This window comes from Megalops cyprinoides, chromosome 1, assembly GCF_013368585.1.
Source record: "Megalops cyprinoides isolate fMegCyp1 chromosome 1, fMegCyp1.pri, whole genome shotgun sequence".
Classification (NCBI taxonomy): Eukaryota; Metazoa; Chordata; class Actinopteri; order Elopiformes; family Megalopidae; genus Megalops; species Megalops cyprinoides.
The window spans coordinates 37,057,089-37,068,356 of record NC_050583.1 but is presented as its reverse complement, the minus strand read 5'-3'; positions in this window follow the sequence as shown (position 1 = coordinate 37,068,356).

The window sequence follows — 11,268 nt, the reverse complement described above, 5'->3', positions numbered from 1 at the left end:
AGAATTGAGGAGCAATTGACGATTTGTCAGAAATACTTCTTCCCAAAACATATAATGGAGCTACTGTGCATTCAAGCTATATTTTACAAATAATAACATCATTAATAGATTCAGATTAATAGATCAGAATTGGGACAAATTCTATTCTATTCTATTTTTAACCCAGTCCAACAACTTGTTTACATATCGTAAAACATGTAATACTTACCAAAGCATATTATAATCATTGCAGCTGAGAGTGACTGAACCCTTCAAACCTTTTCAGTATCTTTCATCTCTGCTCCATTTTTCCCTCAGAAACACAGAACCATACTCGAAACTACTTCCTGATCCAGGACCCTAAGAGCTGGTCTGAGGCTCTGCAGTACTGCAGGGAGCACCACACTGACTTAGTGTCCATACGCAACGTGAACGAGAGTGAGGCAGTGAGGGAGATGGGAAAAGCAGTCTGGGAATTCTGGATAGGGCTGTTCAATGATCCCTGGATGTGGGCAGATAGGCGGAACTCTAAATCTATGTTCTGGAAGAAGGTGATGAAGGTCAATGTGGGGAAATGTGTGTCAGTGGATCTGAGCAATGCAGGGAGAGGCATGTGGGGTCCACTTGACTGTGCCAGCAGTCTATCTTTCTTTTGCTCTGGGGGTGAGTATTATTAGCCTTTCCATGGCGCTTTGGTAATCTTGTACAGTATGGTTGCAGACATGAATGTTAGAAAAAGGCCTCTGAATGTGTGAAGTGTTCCAAAAAGCATTGAACTGAATTGCTTCTAAACTCTCTGTCAGTTCCCACTGTACATAGGCTTGTACTCGGGGTCAATGTGAGAGCATTGATGGGAGATCTGAATATACAGGAGCCCACAGTGGCACAGGCTGTACTGACTGAGGTATATGTTCTCCACATTCTGTATACATGCCCTAATAATGTTGATTAACACAGCATCCTCATTTGTAAACAGTGTTTTATATATCTCTGCCGAGTATGGTCCTTCAGCTAAAGCACAGATGAATGTGGGCTGGAAAATTCAGGGGCTGAGCTGGTCTAGAAATGTGCTGAATCTGTTATTTCAGATAAGAAGGCAACTGTCCAGACACAACTCGATGGACAATATCACCTTGTACTGGAGAGAGCCAAATGGAAATATATTCCACAAATACCACGAAACCAATAATATTGAAGGTAATTTCTGCTGTATTTAGTGTAGCATCAGTGCTGTTCTTGTTCCCCCAGTCAAGCACAGATCTATTCTTTCTGCTCCCTAGTACATTTGATTAATGGTTTTGCTCTGTGTCGATTCATCAGGTCAGTGTGATGTCCCATGAGCCTGAGGGAAAAAACAGCACACAGGGGTGCACAGATGTGCCCACATCCATTACAAATGCAACCCGCTCATATGCAGCATAGCTCCACAGAGCATTGTGATTTGTTTTTCATTATTGTTATAATTATTAGTTACTATTTATAAGATATTTTTATAATGTTTTTTTTTTTTTTTGCTTGACATGCTTGATATTTTTCTAGAATTTAGTTAGATGAAGATTTGAAACTGAATTTGAAAAGTAGTCCTATATCAGTTAAAGCTCTTTGCTTGTGTTCAGTAATTGACATAATTGACAGTTTAAGATATTTGTGTGCATTCATTAATTTGTGTAATATATGTTGTGTATACCAATTTGGTAAAATAATTTGGAAATCTATGTCATGCATATGTCTACATCTACATCACTTGAAATTTCGTTTATAGTTTAAGATTTACTGTTTTCAGTGTTCAGAGATCGCCCTCATCTTCCTTGTGTAATGTGTGCTTCATTTGGAACATAAAATGTAAAGCTTCGAACAGTATCATACCGTCTCATACGTTTTTTTTTTTTTTTACCTTCAGTTTACTGACAGTACAGTGCAGTATTTCATCGCATACAAATAAGTGGCTGGATTAGTGAAGTACACTCGTAACCAGAGGCTGGTTACTTTGATCCATGTCTGAGCCGTTGCTGTTGTAGTCGTGCTTAAGCAGAATTGTGTCAGTTGGTATGAAGTTGTGTTGTGTAAGTAGATAGCATTAGAGTCAAAGAGCATGCAACAAAACCCCGCGTATGTGCTCATACCAGGCGTCACAAGTCTATTTTAGTTCCACCCACACTTTGTAAAAAGGATTCACATTTTTTCGTGTTAAGTGAGACTGCACGTTATCACTTTTTCCCATTTCACTGGTCCTTTACGTTTGAATTGCATTGTACTCACCATGTAATATACTTGCTCACAGTGTTAACTATGTATTTTTTCATGTTCTACATGACAGCTGGACTGCTTTAACGGGACTAGTTTACCAGTTTACAATTTTACTATGTTACCAAAATTATTTACGAAACTATTCAGTTACGAAACAATTTAAGCACAACATTTTATACGACCCGATGATGAGCCAATAATGAGCACTTCGAATCGTTTGATCGTACACTGCCCCTCAGTGGAACCAAGTGGGAACTGCAGCAGAAGCAAAGCTATTTTACATAGCTGCAGGCTGGTGCCTGTATGTATATATTCTTACAGTGTGTGTGATATGACATTGCAAATGTATACAGAGAAACGTAAAAAGTCGATGGATGTTAACGTACACATTGGAAAACATGTCAAACATTTGCACTGTACTTAGATTGCACCCCTAAATTTTCCTAGACATCTCTGCCTACACACCTGTGCATCATACCCTCATATTATATCTATATCATACATGGTGATATTTTGTGTAATTTTGTTCTTTAAATGGGAAGAAAATAATCAGACACTTTATATTGTCGATGTACTGTGTTCACATGCAACGCTTGCTTTCAATAAAATATCACAATCACTGGGATGCGGTATGAGAGCAGATTTACAAGGCATTTCTGATGTGAGAAATTCCTTGGATTTCACCACCTGTCTCATGTTGCCCTTGTTTAAGCGTCTGCTTCACATCAAACATCACGACAATATCCATAATATCTGATAAAATCCTATTATCTAACAAAGTGAGTGTTGCCAACTATGTACGCTACATGGTAGCAGTGCTCAGCTGCACACAGGTTCTTACAACACCGGCCAAAGGGGAAATTACCTTAAACCGTTACAATATTTCTTTTAAAGTATAGGCCGATATATAGCATTATCGTTTTTAAAGACTCTGAGCAAGGAGTCATTTTCCAATTGAGGTGGCAAGTTTTAGACACATAGAGAGAAAAGTCGGAATTACAGTGTTATTTAGCTGAATTAAGTTACGAGGCCGCTCCCAATCTGTCAGCCTCTTGGCCACATCCTAAAACTCTCACACCGGTTTTATGATGCTCAGAGAGGAGGAGGCGGAGGAAGAGGAAGTGGAGAGGGAACAGCTGGAGAACCTCTAATTTCCTGCAGCTGGACACCATAGCTACCACTCCTCCCCCGACCTGTTCGTCCCAACCACCACTGCCCTGAAGCAGGAGCACAAAGCCCAGGATTCAGAGGAGACAGAGACATCAGACGAAGCAGGGGAGCAGCAGCAGGCCATGGAGCTGGAGAGGGAGTCTCTGCCTCTGATCTGGGAGCACATAGCCATGTGGTGACCACCTTGGCTCCCAACTTCACACCTGGAGGGGCTCTTTGTCTGGAGGGAGCACAATTACTCCAGACCCCTTGTAAAAACCGACCCACACCCCATCCTCCTCCCCACCAAAATAATCTGCCATACCATCTCTGGGGTGCTGGAAGTCCCTGCAGAGGTGTTTTGGGAGCCACAGCTAGCAAGGACAACAGAGCCCTTCACACCTTTAAGCACATCAGTGGGGACTTACTATGTGAGCCTGAGGACAACCCCCTTCCAGAGGCCACGGCTTCTGTTTATGCTCTTGCTCCCCCTCATTTACCCCCACTGAGAAGGAACAGAAGGAGCAAGAGAGCAAGAATCAGAGGAAGACGAACATAGACAAGGCAAGTGGGATGATGCGTGAACCTGCTTGAATGGCACATTGAGTAGTGGAGGTGTTCCTTCTAGCTGCCATAGCTACATATGTTCATATTTTATTAGCGGAGTTTTCCTAGAGAATATGGATTAATTGGGTAAGTCTGGTATAAAACAGAGGTGTGCTGATGTATCAGGTAGGTATCGGATTGGCCCAGTGAAGGGTAAAATAATCACTAAGAATAGCGGAGTTCAGCACACACCCCTCCTTGCATACTATGTGTCATGCCTCGATGCCATTCTGACCGCTTTTTGTCCATACAGCATATTAAAAAATTATCAAAAATTTTTGGTGGAGTTTTAGTAGAGTTATTTTAACTGACATTTACACCCTGTAAATGTCAGTTAAAAAGTCAAAAGTTATTATATTTAAGACATCAAGACTGTTTGTGGCATGTATATATATCAAAATTTAGAGTGTCTTGTAGTGACCCTAGATAGGGCTAAAATGTCATGTGTCCTCCCTCTAGAGAACCTTTCTATGTATGGAATTTCAGTAAAATCTACTTTGACTTGGAATGACCCAAAAGTGCTTTAATGAATGCCAGTGAATAATCATTATTGTAAATCATTGTAAACAGTAATCTGCAGTCATGAGGCTATGCTGGGGTAGGTATTTCTGTTGTTAGTTCTGTTCTGTGCTAATTAGGCTGAAGATAGAACACTTCTGACACTATATTCCACAGCAGAGGAAGTGAGCAAAATACTGCACAGAGAATTGACACTGCTTATCATCATGTGACTAACAGGGGGTTGTCAAAATACACCATAATCATTGGATTATGATTCTGATTCATGCTGACATAATGAATGGAGTGTGAAAACTGTTACTGTTGGAATGTTGCCTGGGATTAGATAAAATTTCATTTAGATTGGATTGAATGTGAATGAAAGAACAAATATCACAGCAGCCAGTGACAGCAGCCTCCTCAATTTCACAATTGAGTGGACTGAATCAGCACCTCATGGTTATTTATGTTATTTAGAAGTAAAGCTTTATTTAAGGTTTATTTACTCTATTTTAGGTATTTAAGATTCATTGTTTGTTCTCTATTGTCTATTATTCCTTCCCTCTCAGCTGCAGGCCAGGGAATTGGCTACTTCTCTCTTTTTTTTTCACAGAAGATATTAAGTAGCATTTTCATGTCTGCTTTGAGCGTTTGTCCTGTACCTCTCTAGTCCATGGATGTAACACTGAAGATAAAAGAGGGAAATGGAGAAGAGAGGAGTCACCTGGATTTGTTCTACTACCCTGCTCCAGGGTATGAATTGTCAGAGCAGAGTGCCATCTCCTCAGTGCCATTGCGACGCCAACCATTATGGATTCAGACCTTCTGAAACTTAACCAGCTCAAGGTAAGAGAATCACCCCTCACTTAGGAGCATGCACTGAAGTAAGGAGCATCAAACTATAAACTCATATTCTTCAACTGGAATCTTCACAGGTCATTGAGTGATAAGATATTGACCATGTTTTGTATCTATCAACAAAACAATTAAAGGATGTCAGGTGTCATGCCCTGTAAAAACGGACATTATCCAGAATGATTCACTATTGCTTGGCACAAGGTTGTTTTCAATGCTCTTTTCTTCTGTTTTCCTAACCTGTTTCCTGTGCTGCAGTCACTGATATCAGTCTTCAATAAACCTTTGTAGATCCTGTTTATGGACACATTTGTTTGTTTAGAAAGTGAAGGAGCCACACATACTGTGAAATAAAGAGTGCTGTAATGGGTCTCTCTCCCTTCCACAGTTTTGAAAGAAAAAGGCTGCAGTCAAATCCATGAATGGAGGCTGTTTGCTATGGAGCCCATCGCTGCTGATAAGATGGTGTTTGAGTATGTGGGTTAAAACATCTGCTATTGTATGTGTATGTTTTAAATATAGGACTATATTGAGTTCAGTTAATTTCTTGTAACAATAAATTTTGCAGTGTTGAGTTTACGTAGTTTGTGACTGTTAAAGGAATGGGTTTATGTATCCTGTTGGTCAGTTTGTGTATGGTATGTGAATGTGTGTGTACTTCATGGATTGCAGAAAGTCATGCAGCGTCTTGGTTTGTTGTCAGATGGCTGCTGACAGTCAAATGAAGCATTTTGGCCTAGAAGGCATTGGGAGCAGCTACCTGTTCCAGATAGATCATGGTACCATTATTGATGCCACCAAGTGTGGCAACCAGGCCCATTTCATCAGTCATTGCTGCTAAGAAAGTATTATGCATCTGTGTCAAATGGGACAGTTTAATGCATTTTACATCATTTGTTGATATGTACTGTTCAGCACTATGTTGAGTTGGGTGGATTAGCTCTAATGACTGTTTTGGGGGATTGTGCAAGGGGCTATGAACCAAGGTCAAGATGTTCTGAAATTACACATTTTGTGTTTTAATTCCTCAATACTTGAAGTGCCAGAATGCTGTGAACAGAGTGGTAAAATACTGGCCATGTTTTGTACCTTTCAACAAACAATTAAAGGATGTCAGGTGTCATGCCCTGTAAAAACAGGGAAATTATCCAGAATGGTTCACTATTGCTTGGCATAAGGTTGTTTTCAATGCTCATTTCTTCTGTTTTCCTAACCTGTTTCCTGTGCTGCAGTCACTGATATCAGTCTTCAATAAACCTTTGCAGATCCTGGCTGTTTATGGATACTTGTGTTTGCTTAGAAAGTGAAGGAGCCACACACTGTGAAATAAAGAGTGCTGTCATGGGTCTCTCTCCCTTCCACAGTTTCGAAAGAGTAAGGCTGCAGTCAAATCCATGAATGGAGGCTGTTTGCCATGGAGCCCATCACTGCTGATAGGATGGTGATTGAGTACGTGGGTCAGAACATCAGACAGGAACTGTGCACCTGTTTAATATTTGCTACTGTATGTTCTTATTTCTCCTGTTTTCCTAACCTGTTTCCTGAGCCTTCCTCTTCACCTCTTTTCTTCACTTCCATGTCAATGATGATTACAATTCAGCTGACACAAGCTCTCAACAGAGGCATTCACTGTAAAACTGATCCACAACAGCTTAGCCTTCCCCAGCACTGATACTCTGCCTATGTGCCCCAGGTGTGTTGTGTTGTTGTGTCACTGCTGCACAGTTATAAAGTAGTTCTCACTGCCACCAGAAGGGCAGTCACTCTGAAAAATTAGTCAGCCTCAAACAAGTAGGCACAGTGACACCTCCAGGGTCACTGAGGGAATTCTGTGGAACTCTGTACCTTGAAAAAGGACTGTACATAGAGCTCACAGGAAATGCAGGGAACAGCTGTGAAAGTGTTTAACAGGCTCAAAACATTGTGGCCCAAAAATCAGGGCCAACCATAATAGGTGCAGCATTGTATAATTCATGTGATGAATTTATACCATCCTTTTCTTTGGCTGAAACGTTCATTTGTAGCACAAATTCTCTCTCTTAGGTCCTACAGAAAACGATGCTGAAAATATCTAATGTATCAGTCGTGGATATATTTCACCCCCAATTTTTAAAATAGTAGCATTTTCATGTCTGCTTTGAGCGTTTGTCCTGTACCTCTCTAGTCCATGGATGTAACACTGAAGATAAAAGAGGGGAATGGGGAAGAGAGGAGTCACCTGAATTTGTTCTATTACCCTGCTCCAGGTTATGAATTGCGTGCTGTCAGAAAGACTGTCAGAGCAGAGTGCCATCTCCTCAGTGTCATTGGGACACCAACCATTATGGATTCAGACCTTCTGAAACTTAACCAGCGCAAGGTAAGAGAATCGCCTCTCACTGCGCTTAAATGCCTCCCTTGAAATCAAATGGCCGGGGAGGAGAGTGCACTTAAGTCAGGAGCATCAAATTACAAATTCACATTCTTCAGCTGGAATCTTCACAGGTCATTGAGTTGGAAGATATCGGCCATGTTTTGTACCTTTCAATAAAAACAATTAAAGGATGTCAGCTGTCATGCCTTGTAAAAACAGGGAATTATCCAGAATGGTGCACTATTGCTTGTCACAAGGTTGTTTCCAATGCTCTTTTCTTCTGTTCTTCTCTTTTCCTGTTTCCTGTGCTGCAGCCACCGATATCAGTCTTCAACAAACCTTTGCAGATCCTGTTTATGGACACATTTGTTTGCTTAGAAAGTGAAGGAGCCGCACACACTGTGAACTTAAATGTGCTGTAATGGGTCTCTCTCCCTTCCACAGTTTCAAAAGAAGAAGGCTGCAGTCAAATCCATGAATGTTCTACAATTCAGGTCTGTTCTTTAAAATGTAGAACAGACCTCACACAGTTGCACTTCCTTTTTTAACTCATTTGCAATAATTTCAACTAATTTGCAAATTCTTGAAAAAGAAGATGCTTCATATGTTCATTTACTACTTTCACAGTGTGTGAAATCTTAATGCATAACAAATTAAAGACTGTCCAACTTCATAAGTAGCCAGAGCAGAATAGCTCCACACAGGGTGCAAAATAAGGGGGGTCTCGGGGGATCCAAGACCCCTTGACTGACATTTGAGACCTCCTGAAAGCCTCAACAGCAAAATTTTGGAGGGTCTCTGGAAAAATCTTTTAAAAATTATCTGGCACTTGCAATTGTCGCTAAAAATGTCTTTTAACCCTTAAAGCCCGACAGACGTAGCCTGCATCCAAATTCACATCCCTTCTTCTCAGTTGAATTGCTCAGGAAGTATTCATCGCTAACAATATTAGTTGCTTGTCTATGCGATGAAGTGTTTGCGAGAAAAATAATTTTGAATTTACATCAGCTGTGGAATGATGCTAGTCACATATTTGTACATACGGAAGTAATCACGTTATGAAGACAGATCAAATTTCTGCAAAGTAATATCTTTACTAAATTCTTCACCCATTTTCACACTCCTGCTTCTCGGCTGAATAAATCACGAAGTCACTATCGCTTCACAACATACTGCATATCAAAATAATCATCATACACAGATCCATACGTTTTGTATGTTTGTCTAACGTTTCCCAAGTTGCCAGATTGTCTATAAAACACAATCTACACACACAATCCACACACTGCATACAATTATTTATTTATTTACTATCCACCCCCCCCAAAAAAAATCCCGTATTTCAAAACCTAAATGTTGCCAGGTATGGGTAGGGGGGACCCCTCGCCTGCCACCGGGTATTTCGCACACTGGCTCCACAATTCAATGGCATATTACAGACTGCCTCTTGAATTCATGTACCGAAGAGAAATGTGTACTAGATATCAGAGACCTTACAGTCAGGTAAGTGCTTTGCCTGCTGTGCTCTGCTGAAAGAAATACTGTAGTGTCATATATTGATGAATTTATTGATGAAGTTACATGTCTACGCACGTTGTAATTTTAATTGAACTTCATTTCGGTTGAAATGACAGTATATTTTTAACTGAGCAAAATATCAGACAAATCAGCATACTTTAAATGGGACAATCCACAGACATCTAACCACTTTATGGACTACCAAATTTTGCAACTTGCAAATGTCACTGCTGTGAAGCAGCAAACCTAAAACTAAATTTTTAATTTTTGTCTTTTTAATGGTGTGAAATTTGTATCAACAGCATGCACTAAAGGGGACAGATTATCTTCATGCTGGCTTTTGTTTGCTGGACTGAAGGTAGCTCCCTCTATCACAAGGGAGCCTTGTGTTTCTTCAATGTTAAATTCAGTTTTTATTCATAATCTAATGTATTATCAGATAAGAATTCATGTGATATAATTACCTTAAAACATAAAAGAGATGAACAGACTTTGATTTGTGAGTGTCTGTCTATTACGTGGCATAGTCTGTACACTCTCTCCTCTTCTGCAGAAGGGCCTGGCCATTCATCTCCTCCACCATACTTCAGGCTCAGTGAGGCTTCTCGGGCTGCTTGTATGTATCGAGAAGGAAATAGGTGCAGTATTTCCAAGTTACAGCAGAGGTTTTGAACTGAGACACAAAACTATAAATAGAAAAAGGGCAATTTAAAAATGCTAAAATGTAAATACTGAGGAGGTGTTTGTTTCTTGTGGAAACACTCTTGTACCAGTCTGTAAATATCCTTTCCTATTCCAAGAAAACAAACTAAATTCTTATTTTCATTTTACTATGCTTTAGTCTTAAAAAAAATTTCCATGTATTATTTCCATGTATGTCTTATATTAATGTTGGACCTTTAGTTGGTGGACATAAACATTTATTATGTGGCCTCAATAGGTGTGGTATGAGCTCAGGAGATAAGGACATTCAAAGCATCTGTGTATGAGAATGAATTAATAACAGTATCACATCTTTATTCTCTCTGTACCCACTGTTTGGAAAAGTACTAGATGGGCCCCAATGTTCTGGGATAATGATTTGAATACAAACACAGACACTGTTAGTGGATTATGCATACAAGGGGGGGTAACAACAATGGGCTTTCAAGATGGCATCACCAAGGTAGTTACTGAGTTAGCATATGGAGGGGAAACTGATCAGCTTTTTTTACACATAGGACAGAGAGGTCCTGTCAGTCGAGTTTCAAGCCCAGCCAAACTCCAGGAAATTACCCTTTTTGAATGCAAATTCAGTCACACACACACACACACGCACACACACCTTCACACAATGGTTCTTTGATGGGGGGTTTATGGTGTATAAAGAGGGGTCAGAATGTGACTGGTATTTGATTCTCTCCTTATAACAGTGTAGGCACACACTGGGTATTGTAAGACAAATCAAATACCAATCACATTCTGACCCCCTTCATACTCCACAAAGACAACTTGCAATGAAGTCAAAAACACTTTTCCAACTTTGGAAGAGTCATCTTGGTTTTATGGTTGATAAACATGGAATATTTGAGTTCATTAACCACTCATACTGTAATATACCTTAGAACATAGGTGGCAGCTTTTTTGTTGAAGGAGATGAAGCTCATATTAGCTGGAAACTAACAGATGGAGATATGGAATCAAAGTGTTCACATTTTCTTTCACTAGGGAAAGAACTTTCAGTGGTCAATCAAATTTTTAAATTCAGTTGTAGGGCCTCTTTCCCTTGTGTTTTTTTTTTTTTTTTTTTTTTCACATTTTTGAGATGTTGAAAAGTCTACTTCCTCTCCACTGCTATTGCTAAAGCTGCAGGCACAATCATTGTATTGTACCCTTTTGGCAGTTGAAACTCCCTTGTGTTGTAACTCTGACTGTTGAATTTCATAAACCTCATTCACCAGACATTTGGTTTTGCCTTGTATTTCATAACCTCAAGAAGATAAAAAGGTAACAGTAGAATTTACTGACTTGGACATTTAATGAAAGAGAGGCAGACAGCAACCCCATTGGCAAACTGTCAATGT